This window comes from Diceros bicornis, chromosome 18, assembly GCF_020826845.1.
Source record: "Diceros bicornis minor isolate mBicDic1 chromosome 18, mDicBic1.mat.cur, whole genome shotgun sequence".
Lineage (NCBI taxonomy): Eukaryota > Metazoa > Chordata > Mammalia > Perissodactyla > Rhinocerotidae > Diceros > Diceros bicornis.
Genome location: NC_080757.1, coordinates 29,715,656 through 29,730,924, shown reverse-complemented (window position 1 = coordinate 29,730,924; position 15,269 = coordinate 29,715,656). Strand labels below are relative to the sequence as shown.

General features: G+C 50.7%; 1 protein-coding gene across 1 annotated transcript in view; it reads right to left on the bottom strand.

Annotated features, from left to right (window-relative positions):
• The window catches only part of CUEDC1 (CUE domain containing 1), a 77,036-nt gene extending 61,767 nt beyond the window's left edge, over nucleotides 1-15,269 (bottom strand). The window contains exon 1 of the mRNA XM_058560588.1: nucleotides 15,213-15,269. The gene's annotated coding sequence lies outside the window, so the exon portion shown is untranslated. The remainder of the gene's footprint in view (nucleotides 1-15,212) is intronic.

The window sequence follows — 15,269 nt, the reverse complement described above, 5'->3', positions numbered from 1 at the left end:
AGAGGAATGCAGTGTCAAGGGAGAAGATTTGGTTATTAACCCCTATCTTCCCTAAGTGGAAATGCATTCATCGCTCACTCATTCAGTAACAAACAGAGAGAGAATACCTTACAAGTGACCTAGGTGCTTAGAGAGCACACGCACCATCCTTCCTGATTTTTGTTCTTGGCTTAGCTTAAAGACAAACCGATGGAAGCAGAATCCAGGGACCAAGCTCCCCCAAAGACAGTAGAGGCTATTCAAGCTCCCAGGATCAGCTTTCTCACTAAAATTCACTGGCTAATACCTAAGAAAGCAAATTGCCAATGTGGTTGCATTACATTTAATGAACGATTTAGTGTTTTCTGAGATTATACTCATTTGATATTTACTGCCAAAAGGATGCGCAAGTCTTCAAGATCTGCTTCAGGTGGCCCTGGCTTGCTTGTTGAAATCCAGCTGGGTGCTCGCTTCTGCAGCCCATATACCGACCGACATGGGTCTAGGGCACTGAGGCTTCCATTCTGAGGTGGCCAGCGGGATAGTGACTTTTTTTTCAAGCTTCCTTCCCTCCCCTCAATTACACACATACACACACACCCTGTTGCCTGGAGACTAAACACATTCCTGATGCTCAGGCTTCATTCTCCAGAAGCAGGAGCTTTGGAAACTGGGGCCTCCAGGAAACGTGCCTGGGGCGCGGGAGCAGGGGGAACCCGGAGCGACATTTCCTCACACACAGGCCCGCCCCCGCCCCGCTGCCCTCCCCCTCCCCCTCCCCCGGTTTGAAAAGCCCCAGCAGGCTGGAACTGAAGGGCTCCCACAGGGAACAAGGCCCCTTTGAAAGCCTGTGTTTACCCGGTCCGGGCAGGGGTTGCCATGGCCACGGTCCACGTCGGCGGCCAGAGCAGGCCTCGGCGCGGACGCCCGTCCTGACGCCTTCTAGGGGAGCCCGCTGGCCCCCCAAACCCTCCCCTGAGCCCCGCAGTGCTGGAAGCGCTGATGTTCCTCGTGTCTTCGAAAACAGAATCCTGAAGGGAACGACGGAGGCTTAAGGTTCCCCCAGCAGACCCAGCGGCCGCCTCCCTGGGGCTTCCTAGAGAAAGGCCGGGCGACTGGGCCCGCGGCTGCCAACGGGGGTGATCCTTTCTGCCATTCCTCATCGCCGCGTCCCGGGGAGGCGAGCCCTGGGCGCGGGGCAGGCGCAGGGCCGGCCCCGGGCGTCGCCGGGCGGGCGGGGAAGCCGCAGCGCGCGCCCGGGACAAAGACCGGGGCCGGCCCACCTTCCCCTGTCCCCTCCCGCGGAGAGGCCGGGGGCGCGGAGCCTGTCGCTAACTCAGCCCTCCAATTGCTCTGCGGTCAAGCGTGTCTTCACTGATTTAACTCTCCGGGACCTGCAGCCTCACCCCGGGACCTGGCTCTAGACCCCGAGCCTCCCGGCCCCTCGCCCAGGACTGAAGGGAAGGCGCCGCGCCACTTCTAGGCCTCGGCGGGGTCGTCCCGGATTCAGCAATGCCCGGCCCCCGCTCTGGGGCGGGGAAAGCAGGGGGCGGCGGGGGAGAGGCAGGCCGGGGTCTGCCTGTCCGTCTGCTTCCCGCTGCCCCTCGCAGCGCCGGCAGAGCGGAGGTAATGGAAAGACCCGAGCGCCAGCTACCAGACCTGCCTCTCCTTCCGCAGAGTCTGCCGCCCCGGCCAGCTTCCTACCCTCTCTCGGGGTTCTTCCTGCACCCCCCACCCACCCCTACCCAGCCCTCATGTTCACTGTCACTCTTAAAGGGCTGGGCACAGCATCACTACACAGCCGTAGGTCCCTGGAATTGGCCAGCTTTGGCTTCTATTAATAATATTAGCTGATACTTTATTGAGCACTCATTTCATGTAATCCTCACGACAACCATCTGAGGTAGGTACTAGGAATATCCTCATTTACAAGTGAGGACACCCAGACTCAAGGAGGTTAAGAAATTTCCCCAGATCTTATAGCTAGCAAGTGAAGGACACGGCTTCAGACCCACCCATCTAATTCCAGACTCCATGCCTTAAATCCCACGTTGCATGGACATATGCATATGCTGCACACACTGAACCGTCAAAGAGCAGAACTAACTAAGCCCAGAGAGGTGAAGTGATTTGCTCACAGTCACACAGCCAGCTGGGGCAGTGTCAGACAAGGACCAAAGTGCCATAATCTAGGCTAACATCCTTTCCCCATCACACAGCTTCAGCTACAGAGGCGTCCACATTTATTCAGGTGAGACCCTACGCAAGGTACTCTCTCTTTTACAATGTTATGGCCTAATGGCCTATAAATCTAGCCTGGCAATGCCGCCTGCTAGTCCTGTCCACTCCCTCCAGTCCCTGCTCCATGACCTTCCAACAAACAGCTCCCCTGCCTCCACCAAGACTTTTAAATTCTCTCGCACAGCGTTATAATTTCTCCCATCCCCCTTCAGGGCAATGCAATCTCCAAGGTTCCTAAGGAGAAATCCCACGCCACCATGCCAGCTCACATGGACGCAGCACTTGATAGTTCTCAAAGCTTTCTTACAGACATTATCATAAACATTATCCAACCAGCTCAACAACTCTTGAATCAGGTAAGCACGGGCATCTTTTTGAGTATTGCCTCCACCCGCATTCACAGAGGAAGGCTCCCAAACCATGGTGGTACTATAGGACCATGTCTTCCTGGCTACAGCTGATTGGACCAGCGGGAGACAGCTGACACAAATGAACTAATAAGATTCTTTCCCCAGGAATTTGAATCAAGGTTCTTCGATATATTCAGTCTGATGGTTACTGGAACCAGGATGGGTATAGTTGAGAGCTGAGGGGCCATGAGTTCTGGCACACATCCACAGAAGCAGTGGTGTCCTGCAGTTGTAGGCACTTGAGAGGCCAGCCATATTTCCTGCCCTTGATTCTTCCATTTCCCCCCTGGCTTCAAATAGCTCAAGCTGGTTTCTGTTACTTGCAATCAGTAGAGTCTGAACTAAGAGTTGGGCTGGATTATTCTTTCTTTTATAGTTCAGGAAAGAGGCTCACTGAGGTGACTAAATGAATGGCACAAGACCGACATGTAAGAAAGGGCAGGTTAAACTCCCTGCTACGTAACTGTCCTTCAGTGCCATCTCATGCCTCCTTCCCTGAATTAAAGGAAGTGGCAGGTGTTCTCTTCCTGTCAGTGTCAAAAATGGTAACTGAGGATAAGTGATTAAGCCAGAGGCACTCCAACAGACTAAAGCCAGGGACAAGAAATACAAAATCGTCTCTGAAACCATGAAGACAGTCCTTTGCCCCTCTACATTTCCCAGCCTCCCTTCCAGTTAGGTTGGAGCCATGTGACTAGTTCTGGCCAATGAAATGTGAATGGAAGTAATAGGTTCCTTGTCAAGGCAGTTAATAGCCAGGGGCTGCTTCCATCTCTCTCTTCCCCTCCTGTGGAAGGCCCCATATTCCAGATGGTGTGGCTACAGATGTGAGGGGACTGCCTAACCCACATCAGACTTTCCATGAGCACAAATTAAACCTAGATTTTGTCCAGCTACCGGGATGTCAGGGTTTGGTTATTACTGCAGCAGAGTCTAACCTCTCCTAAGTGAAGCACATAAATTATTCAACCTGGGCCCATCGGCACATTTCTCTGATCTGCAGGATGCTGCATTTGTTTGTTTAACATTCATTTGTTTAACAAATATTTCTAGAGCACCAATGCCAGATGCTGTAACAGGTATAGCCAAGAGCACAGTAGTAAAAAAGACCCAGTCTCTTCTGTCAAGAAACTCCCTATCTGGTGACACACAGGCCCTACTGTGGGACTAAAAGGAACATTTCTACAGGAGTGAAAGCAGGACCTCCCACCTGGTCACTGGCGAAACTGAGCCAGGAGGAAAGGTAAGCTGCCAGGAGGCAAAGACAGCTTGTCCCAGCAACTCCAGAAGTGTGGCAGCCAAGAGTGAGTTCACACCAGATTTTCACACCCTGGGCTCTACCAGCTCCCCTGCTGCCAGCCTCGTGGCCACACACAAGAGCTACCCTTGCCCTGGGCACAGAACAGAGGAGAGAAGGCATCAAGGAGGAGTCATCCAGAGACCAGTTGGCTGATAGAAAACAGCAGCAGCAAAAGACAGCTCATCTGCCCTCACCCTCTGCAGCAGAAGTATCTCCTCTGGGAATCACCCCCCTGCTTAATTTATTTCTGCCCCCAAAGTCCCCAGTGACTGAGCTGTTCTCCCCTGACCCCACATAGTTGAGAACCAACCAGAGAAATCATCACTCTATCAGGAACTGGTTTCTAGCTACAGTCTCCTTTCTTTATGCCAAAAGCTAGATGAGAAGAGCAGTTAGGCAGGCAGGGTCGCCATATACAGTTGTGTGGGCTGTTCACTGCACAAGGTGCCCATCCAAAGGGGAAAATGGGGCTGGAATCAGCCTGTGCTCTGCTTACCAAGCTGTTTACCCTGGAGAAAGGGTCCCTTCTTCTAACTCACACAAAGGTGTCTGCTGTACGCCATAGAAGCGCTGGGGTTGGAACTCCATAAAGAGTGAAGAACTCTGGTGATGGGGACATGGGAATATACTATACTAGTCTCTCTACCTTTGTATATATTTGAAGATTTTCACAATAAATGTGTAAAACCAAAAACCAAAAAACATCCCACCCAGTAAGTGGCTATGTTGCTTGGACAAGTTACTTTATCCCTTAGCCCCCAGCCTCAGCTCCCACATGTAAAAAGACAATTATCCCTGGCTCACAGGGTTGGTATAGGACTAAATTAAATTCCTTAAGTGAAATACTTGACAGAGTAAGTCCTCTTACAAATGGAAGCTATTAACAGTAGCTGCTGCTGATGGCTGGAGCAGGAAGGAAAATGAGAAAAATGAGGGCAGAGGGGTACTGTCGAGAAAAGCAAACACTCTGGGAAATGTGTGCCAGGAAGCAGAGGGAGTCTGAAGACACAACCACCCTAACGCTCCTAAATCGGGCTTCCAGGGGGCTGCTCTGAGGGAGTTTTCTTGCAACCCCTCCCTCCAGGGCAGACGTCACATTCTTCTGGGGACCCTAGCCTCAGCTCAGAATCCAAATTAAGGTCCACAGAAAGGTCATAAAGCATGGCTCAGAAAAGGATGTGCTCCCCAGCCTCCCGGCAAACTCAGGGAAGGGCAGGGCAGCTTGTGGGTGGGGCTGGGTGGGCAGGGAGTGCTCACCCCTGGAAGGAGTCCTCGAAGAGAATAAGAGGTCCCCAAGGGTGTCCCAGGGGTCAGGCATTAGCACAGAGAGGGATGGAGTATGACTAGCCATTCACATCCCTGAAGGTCAAAAGCTATTTTTGAATTGTCCAGTTTTATGTAATGAATTTTTATGTTAATGTCTTCGAAATTATCACTGCTGTGTGTGAATTTCACCAGTGGTTTGTCAGTATAAAATGACACTTACACCCTCTATTTATTTCCCCTTAAGGCCTGTTCATTCCCCAGAGCCTCACAGGGATGGAGAGGGCTGAGGGTGGCAATGACAGGAAGCTGGAGCCCTACCCAAAGCCCCTGGAGGGACCTCCTCTTTGGCTCCAACCACCAAGGCCCTGTGTGCCGGCCTCTGCCCTGGGAGCCCAACACAGAAGGCTTCTGGTTTCAGTCAAATGCCATCTCACTCACTCGTTCTCTCCGTTCTTTTTTCTTTTCCAGGATGAAAGCTAATAGGATGATTCATTCTCTTATTAAGTTGCCTCAGGAGAAAAAAGGAAGTCACCCAAGTTCACTTATCCTCTCTCGGATGAACACAAGCCGCTCCATGGCTCATCCCCATATGCACTTCACAGAAATGAAACAACAAACAAGAAATTCCACTAAAAAGCCCATCCTTCACCTTTCCTTTCACGTCTCAAGAATTCACTATCCTCAGCAGTTTCCTAAGTTTCTAAAGCTGTCCCAGCTGAGGGCTGAGTTGGGCTTTAAAGACAGGCTTCCAATAAAATGTGATAGGAGAGGGAAGGGGCATGTGGCTCTTAAACCCACAGACACTGCAATCCCTGGTGGCAGATAGTAAAAATCCACCCAGAAAATGTCCTTCTCTGTCCCTGTCGGCTCCCTGCAGCTCTGGCCCAAACTTAGAAACAGCTGTTTCCCTTTAACTCCAAAAAAAGCTCTCATATGCTCCATCTCCTCATTCTTTCCAACACTGTGATCTGTACACTTAATCTACCTCCAGGCTCAGCTTATCCCTCCTGCAGCTCGTCAAAGAAGAGGAACAAAGAACTGCAATGTTATCAAGTCCTCTTGTAAACACCATCTACAGACCCAGCAGCCTGGCTTTCTGAGTTCGGATCCCAGCTCCTCAACTAACTAGCTGTGTGACCTTGGGCAAGCTGACTTAACCCTCTGTGCCTCAGTCTCCTCATATGTGAAGTGATGATAATACTATACTCATATAGGGCTGAGTAAATAAATTAATATTCTTAAAATGCTTAGAAAGGTGCCTGGCATGCAATAGCATGTAATAAATGTTAGTATTATTATTAGACCATCAGAACAATCCTGTGCTGTGGGGATTATTATTACCAGCTCTATGTAACAGATGTGTTCAACAACCATTTGTTGCTGTGGGTATAATAATAGATTAGCCTCAAGAAAAGTACAAATTAAGAAGCTAAGTGAACTGCTCAGAATGACGCAGTCCATACGTGGCAGAGCTGAGACTGGCTCTCTGGCTTTGGACTGCAAATAGCACACTCACAAATTTCACACTTTAACACGCTCCCTCCCTCAGGCATGGAAATTTGAGAAGTCCCATGGATCAGCATCAAAAACAGATTTCAATTCTGTAACCCCAGAGAGTGGCAGTATCTCAAGGGAATGTTGCAGGATTTGCCAAACAAAATTAATTTCCATTTGTTTTCATATTCCAAGGAAACATATCAAAGCAGCCTTACAGGAGAGGATGCTACCCCATCAAAGGTGTCAAAAGACCCCTCTAGGCTGAGGATCACACCCGCCTCGGCAATGTCTCAGACTCAAAGGGCTCCCTTGGGAGGCTCCTAGGCTGTCAGCGATTTGCAAAAAAAGGTCAGTGCAAATCATTTGAGAGCACATTTGTGCAGGCATGGCCTAAGACATGTGGACTTCTGCCAAGCCCATAGTTTTTTAAAACAAGCACTGTCTTCACCCTCAATAAATAGCAGCCAAGCTACGATCTATTTCCATTACACCCAAAAGCCTGCTTGCCACTACAACTCATTGAAATGGATGTTTCCAATTTCAGAAGAACTCCTCGACAAAAACATGGAAAAACACCCCCACCTCTCCAGCAGAGGTAACCCATCTGGCATCTAGGAAACCTCTAAATACTAGTAAATAATATCTGTGGAAACAAATTATTTGGTAAACATACACCCTCATGCCCAAAGTCTAATAACTATATCTAATAAATGGATTAAGCCCGTTTCTTCTAGCTCTATTACAAACATTCATTAGAAGATTTCTACAGAAGTACTTTCATAAATGTTCTTCATGTATTTCAAGACTGTGATGAAATTACATTACGGCCATCCTGGAGACAGCTAAGAATAAAGAGTTTAGGGCTGGCCCCCTGGCTTGGCGGTTAAGTGCGCACGCTCCGCTACTGGCGGCCCGGGGTTCGGATCCGGACGCCCACCGATGCCCGGCTTGTCTGGCTATGCTGAGGCCGCGTCCCCCATACAGCAACTAGAAGGATGCGCAACTACGATGTACAACTATCTACTGGGGCTTTGGGAAAAAAAGGAGGAGGATTGGCAATAGATGTTAGCTCAGAGCCGGTCTTCCTCAGCAAAAAGAGGAGGATTAGCACGGATATTAGCTCAGGGCTGATCTTCCTCACAAAAAAAAAGAAAAAGAAAAGAGGACAAAGAAAAAAAAATAGCAGCAGCAGCTAACGTTTATTGAGAATTTACAATAAGCCAAGCATTGTGCTAAGGGCTTAATAAGTATTTGATCCTCATTAGCAACCATTACGGAATATTACTCCCATTGTATGGATCAGAAAAGTAAGACTGAGAAAGACTAAGTAACTTGCCCCAGGAACACAGCAGAGACCAGCAGAGGCTGGATTCACACACAGGCGGTCTGACTCCACGTTCTTAACCACATACCATAGGTCTTTTCAAGGTGCTTAACGACCCAGGACCACAAATTCCTCTAGGAGCAGTCTGGATGATCTTCAAAATCCTTTCTGGCTTTAAAATTCAGTGATTCGCTCTTTTAGAAATAAAATGAATTTATGACTTTGAGAAATAAAACGCAATGACGGTCCAGCACTGCGGAGATGGAATGAAACATCTGTGCGTGCCTGCCCCAGGTGCAGTCAGGGGAGAACACTGCTGATTTTCTAGGATAATGATGCCCTATGAAACAGCCAGCCTAGCCCCGAACCGGCTCAGGAAAAATGACAGCATGAAGTTCTCAGAGGATGCACCTTTGCAACTTGCAAAGGTCTGCAAGTTCTCAACTATCAGCTCTCAAACCTTAATTTAGCCTTTTTTTTTTTTTTAAGAGAAGTCAAAGGGAAGAAAACGCAGCCCAGTGGGGGCTCGTTTTAAGGATGCCAGGACAAGATGCATGTGGGCCTTGCAGCATACTTAACACCTTACTTTCTTCTCGGCTCTATACCTGCTCATGGAAAACCCGCCTCATCCAGGTAATCCGTGTTTTACAGCCTCCCTATGACCTCCCAGCCCATGGCTCGGTAGTCCTGTAACTGCACAGAGTTTTGTCCCATGCACACCTGCTGATATCTTCACACACTCCCTCCCTCGTCACCACCCCAGTCTCCAGACACACGGACACTCAATGGCTGCCTTCCCCGACTCCATCTCTGATTCACTGTCTTCCCCTCCCTGCTCAGCACAGGAGTTCCCTGCCCACCCACCTTGCCACTAGCTGACACAGCCAATGGTGAAACTCTCTCCCAGCTCACCCCTCCTCTCGCTCTCCCTAGCTCACTCTCTCTCTCAGCTCCTGGTACAGCCTGAAACCGAAACTAATCTCAGACCAGAACAAAGTGAAATCATTTCCTACGCCTGATCACCCTACATGACCACAGAGCAGCTTCTCCTCAACAGAGCTCCAATCCAGCTTGTTGGTCCCCTGAAAAAACACCTCTATAGATGTCCTCTTAGAACCTAATGCTTTCTTAATCAATAGGGGATGACACGGTTCGAGGAGGAAGCAAGAGGTCTTGCCATAGTGTTTTCTGCTGTTGCTTCTCTTTAATTTGCACAAGTCAATTTAAATTCACCCCAGAAAGTAAAGGTTACTACCCCGTATTTTAAACTCATTGTCTGGCATCAGTTGATATTGGGTTCATTCTTAATCAGATTCTCTTCTGAGAGCAAGCCTCGTTCTCTTCGGAGATCTCTGTAGCCATCTTGCTGAGTGCGGTTTAGATTGCTCTACCACATGCTTTTCCTAAATTTGAAAAATGCAGCCTTGACTTTTGTGCTAGGAACACCAAAAAAATTAAAACAAACCAAACAAGCAAAAGTCATTATAAATGAACATCAGCTCTTGATGATCTTTCCAAAAATTATAAATTTTGAGAAAGACCCTAAACTGTGTTTTGTTAATAACCCGTGCCCCCAGCACACTTCCGGGCACCTTTCTATGTTGCTGGGGGTATTATGGAATGATTCTACTGTTGTCTTCAGCAAAACAGAACTGGAAGGGTAAATGCACTGGCCCAGCAAGTATATGGTAGGAGTATTAACTTTTGGATTGTCTGCTATTTACTCTTCATTCAACAAAGCTTACTGGAGACCCTGTATGTGCACCCGAAGCTCTTCTAGGTGCTGGGCCAGCTGGGTGAATAAGACAAGCCTCTAGCTCCAACTGGGAACCTTATTGTCAGAAATATCTTCTGCAGAGGAGCTGATGCTTTCTCTAGTTCCAACAGCCAGACAAACGGTCAACGACTTGCAGGTTTCCTGCAGCCCTCTTCCCATGGCTTGGACTCCCGGCTGCGGGGCACTCCCAGTGAGCATTCCCTCTGACTGGGATCAGCGCAGGGCAACACCCCAGCTGTTGGGCAGATGTGGTTCGTGTCTTGGCTTACTAATTAACGGATGAGCCGCTCAACATTATTGGGCCTTCTTCAGTCACTTCAATGGTAAAAGGACGGGTAAGGCCAGATTTGAGCAATCTTCTGGCTCAAAAATTCCAGCTCCTTTTCCCCTCCTATCACTGAGCTGACACAGACCTCTAGGGGCCTCTATTTCATCTTCCTGTCTCCACATGAAACCTCTTAAACCACAAAGACAAATGAAACTTGTTCCCATTTCGAAAGATCTTTGGGGAGGCCATTCCCCTCTGCTCCTATGAGTCACTTGTTCTCACATCTCACATCCTATCTGGAATGTCGTCCTCAGACCCTACTTGAGTCCTTCCTCTGCCGTTGACATGCATTTGCCTCTGGTTCTGCTCCTAAGTATGAAAAGACAAGAGTGAATCACTGCGTTCTGAGCAGTAACTCTTACGAGATTTTTATTTCTTCTTCAGCATGGTCACTGCAGGCATTACAGGAGGTTACCATTAAAAACCACAAAGGCATCAAGGAAGCCAACCACACTTCCCAGTTTCTGCCTCACACTGCCAAGGGTGGTGCAGGATCCAGAAAATCTGACCCTCAGTTCTACATACTGTTCACAGAGTAGGAGAGCAATGTGCTCCGTGGCCAGATCAAAAGCCCCAGAGACAGCGGCCACCTTTACCCTCACTCAGCTCAAGTGTCCCCTCTTCCAGGAAGCCTTCCCTGCCCCAACTCCTCTTCTAGATGGCAAAGCATCCCTTTCTTCAACACTTTGTCTCATTGCAGTACTGGTCGGGGCAACTGGAGCTCTAGGCTAACATGTTTGTCTCCTCTACTAGACCATAGGCATCTTGCAGGCTGGGGCCATGTCTTAGTGACCTTTGTACTCAAGGTCAGGCTCCAGTAAAGTGTCTGGCACTTGGCCAGTGGTTCTCATCAAAGTGTGCTAGGCTGAACCCTCCAGGCATGTTCCAATGATGCTTGAATGTTGCATTGGCAGCCCTTCAAGCAGAGCACAAAACCCCTCCATCTCCCCACCCCATCATCCCCACCTCACTCCACCCCCCAGCCCAGTAGGGGTCTCTCTGAGAATTTCTCTAAGGATATAAGCTCTGTAGCTAGGCCATTTGGGTTCAAATCCAGGCTCTGCCACTTTCTGGCCATGTGATCTTGAGCAAGTTACTTAACCTCTTTATGTCTGTTTCTTCACTGAAAAATCGACACAGTATCTCATAGAGTCTTGTGAGGGTTAAATGAGTTGATCCATGAGAAACACTTGGAATATGGTCTGACCCATAGCAAGTGCTCAGTGAGTGCTGGAATGATTACTTCTCAAGGCTTCCTTCCCAGAACCCCCCACCTGCCCCCTGAAGCTTCCACTCTTGACAACGTATTGGGCCTGCCCCCCTCACTAGATTCCCTTCCTCCAGGCCCCCTTTGCCCTGTTCTTCCAGGACCAATATTAACATTAACATAAAAGTCATTCAACTCTCCTCACTGATTATGATCGCCCCCACACCCTACCCCCATCAGCTTAGAGGGCAAATTCTCCCAAGAGAAGAAGAGTTGGTTCCACAGCAGGGCTACAGATGCTGAGTCATTCTGTCCCCCACCATGCTTCTCTAAAGTCACCCTTGACAGTTCAGCCTCCCCATCTCCCCACTGTGCAGTCCCCTCTGCTCATAATTTAAGAGCCTTAGCCCACCCCATCCCATCCCTCCAAAAGCCAGCCTCAGCCTCTACAGTTTTTACCAAAGATTTTCCTTAACAATAAGGAGCCTCAGACCATTAGCACCTCTGTGCAGAAATCATAATAATAATTGCTTCTACTCTAAAGTTTTCTTTTTTTCTGGCATACATGTTAGATCTTTAACTCTTTCTAAAGCTGAGAAACTGAGGCACATACAAAGTCATCAAGTAAGATGGAGAGCTGGGATTCTAACTGGGGATATATAACTTCAGATCCTACACTCAGAACCACTAAGCTATGATGGAAATGGGCACAAAGTGGCCAGACTGTCTCCTATAGGTGAAGATTAGAGGGAGTTGGAACTTTTTTATCCCACCAATCATTCCTCAAAGACACTTGGTGCCACCGTAACGGAAATGAAAGGGTCACATTTTATGAAAAGGGAGTTTATGTTTACAGGCATTGTTACCATTTTTATCATTTAGGACCTGTTTCAAAGATGAGAGTGGCAGCTGCATTATTAGGAGTCCATTATATTGCTCTGACACATCAGAGGGAGGCTGGAAGCAGAGAGGATCAGAGAAGCACTGAGTGAGCCGACACAACCAGCATCCTAAACTCACCAACCTGTGGCATCAGGGCAGCAGCAGACAGACAAGTCCTGGCACTGAGGAAGGTAAATCTTTAGTCACTGCCACAGGACCCTTACATCCCACCAAGACAACTTCCAAATTTCAAGTCAGGGACCGCTGGCCAACAGCGTCTCCAAGGCCCTTATGGCTCTTACTTCCCAAGAGTGTAAGAGCCAACAAAACAGAGGCATCACCTCCTCCGGGCCACTTTGTATATTCAGAGGTGATCCCTGTCTGCCTCCCAGTTTCCTGCCCCCGAGGCTCTAGAATACTCCTGCCTATGTTGCTTATGGCCAGGATGGAGAAATCCATCAAGGCAGAGCAAATGTAGGAAGCTCTTAGGGAAGAAACAAGCGTGAGCCCCACGATATGCCAAATACTGTACTTGCTAGTTAGACAAAAAAAATCCCCATGAGCTACTGTTGTCTGCGGGCACTTGAGCCTAAGAAGGGCTTCTCAACACCAAGGAAGGGAAGTAACAGAGGGCAGACCCTACAACAGGCTCCTCCAGACCCCCGGCAAGTGTAGATGCCACAAACATCTGAGCAGCAGCCCAGGGCTAAGAAAGAAAAGGCAGGCCAGGCCCCCTTGGGGATGCACTGGGGTTGGTGACAGCCATCCCCTCTGGCCCCCACGTGCCTTTTAAAGTCCAGAAGGATCTAAGGAAACTACAACGCCTAGATCCTGGCTTTGGACAACTCTGCCCCAAGACCTCCTCAAGAGGAGGAGTGTCACACTTACACTCTCCGCTGAAGCACCTTCTCCCACCTCACCCCATTTCCCCAAGAATGAGCTGCGGCTCTTAAAGCACCTGGCTCCTATACCCAGTTGAAACACCAGAACATCCATCCCTCACCCTAATCCCCGTATTTACCTAATTCTCTGGGCCAGTGCCCAGAGCCTTCCCACCACACAGACAGCAAAATCATCCCCTGGAGAAAGGCCACCCCATCTGCCCCCATCCTCTGGCTATCTGTAGGGAGCTGGGATCTGGTCCAGAGTTTCCAGATCTCCATGGCCACAAGCCCAAATTTGCACTGGAAGGTCATGAGAAAAGACCTCTCTTGAGAGGTTTGCTCTTTGCACCCTGGTATTATTCACTGACCAGTCACAGGAGGGAACTGTTCTGAATGGCCTAGGCTGGATTACGGACTCTAGATGGGGGTCTTAATAGGGGTCCCAGTTGCAAGGGGTATAATAACCCTCTGATACTGTGTATGAAATGTGTCCCTGCACACAGGCATGTTCCTGAGGCAGGGGGGAGTTAGAGCTTTCATCAGATTCTCAAAGGGGCTCATCACCCCAACCTCTGGCCCCAAATGCCCCCCTAGTCATATTATCATCCCCAGGCCATCCTTATTGTCTAAGGTCTCTCTCCTATTCAAGGATGTGCCCAGGCCCGAGGCTCCACCACTGTCCCCTTGTCTCCTGCTTCCTCCAGCTGCAGAAAGTGGACAGGGGGATTTCAAACCCAACCCTCCTGCACACACCCTCCAGCTTCCCAGTGACCTGAGCCTGGTTTCTCTCTCCAACCCAGAGATGTCACCCTCCATTCACATTGCAGTCACAACAGCATCGACCCCCAACAAGAGAGAGGGCCCAATTTCACACTTGATCCCACAGGAAGCAAACCTCATGGTGAGACGACTTCCCACAGGAGAGAATTCCCCGTGTCCCTCACCTGGCACACCTGGCTAACTCCACCCAGACTGCAAAGATGAGCATGCCTGGCAAAGAAAAGAGATAAGAGGCCCAGAACATCTCCTGGAGTCCCCTCTCCTGGGCCAGGTGGCTCACCCTGCCACAGGATAACCAACAGCAAGGCTTACTCCCATGCTTGGGGATGCTCCTGCCCGAGGGTCAGGTGGGGAGGGAGATGGTCTTGTATCCTGTATCACCTCTAGGATATCTTATTTCTAAACTCCCAGTCATTCCCCTCACCCTCCACTCTCACACACACACACAAAAGTAAAATCTAAAACCTCCCTTCCCCTAAAACAAATTCCTCTGCAGGAATTTAATTTCAGTATAAATTCTTGGAGCTAAAACTTCTTTTAAGGGGAAAAGAAATGGGCGAGCCAGCGCTAGGTGTAAGGCAATAATGCGACGAGAAAACCAAGAGGAGAGAATGAATTAACGCCAACACCTGCCCCCTGGAGCTCAGAGCCCGGGGCACATAGCGCCGGAGGGGCGGGGGAGCAGGGGCGGGGACAGTGCGTTCTGAACTTTCCTAGCCCAGCCGCCGGGAGATGCAGCTCCCAGGGGAGCGGGTGGGACCAGGAAAGGCTGAGCTGACCTGTGACATCGGCGGGGGCAGGAAGCGAACCTCTCCTCCTCCTAAAAGGAGCTCGGCCCCCAGCACGCGCCCCCCGCCAGCCGTCTCCAACCAGCCAGCGCCCCCAGGCCCAGGCAAAGCGGGGAGGGGCGCCCGCACAAAAAGGGGAGCGGCGGGAGAAGGGACTCAGGGCGGCGCCGGCTCGGGGAGGCCTCGCTGCCCTTCCCGGCGCCGTCCGCCCGCGCCCACCCCTCTCGTCCGGCGCCGGGCTCCCAGCCCCCCGATCCCGCACGCCCCGCGCGCCCACGGCCTGGGATGAGGTGGGGGCTCCGGCAGGAAGCGAGGGCCGGACCTGCCGCACGCGGCCGGGCGGCGCGGGCTCGCGGGAAGCCGCGGCGGCAGCTCCGGGAATCAAACTCGCGGCGACCCGGGCCTCCCGGCGGCGCCTCGGCGCTCGGGGCCGGAGAAGGTGGGGCCGCCGGGCCGGGGCCGGGGCCGGGATTGCGCGCGGGGCGGCCGGCGGGGGCCGCGGCCGGGGCCCGCGGGCGAGCGCAGGCGGGGGCGAAGGGAGGGTCTTACCGAGCAGCCGCCACGCGCGTCCGCTGCCCGCGGGCCGGTGGGGCCGGCGGGCGGGGG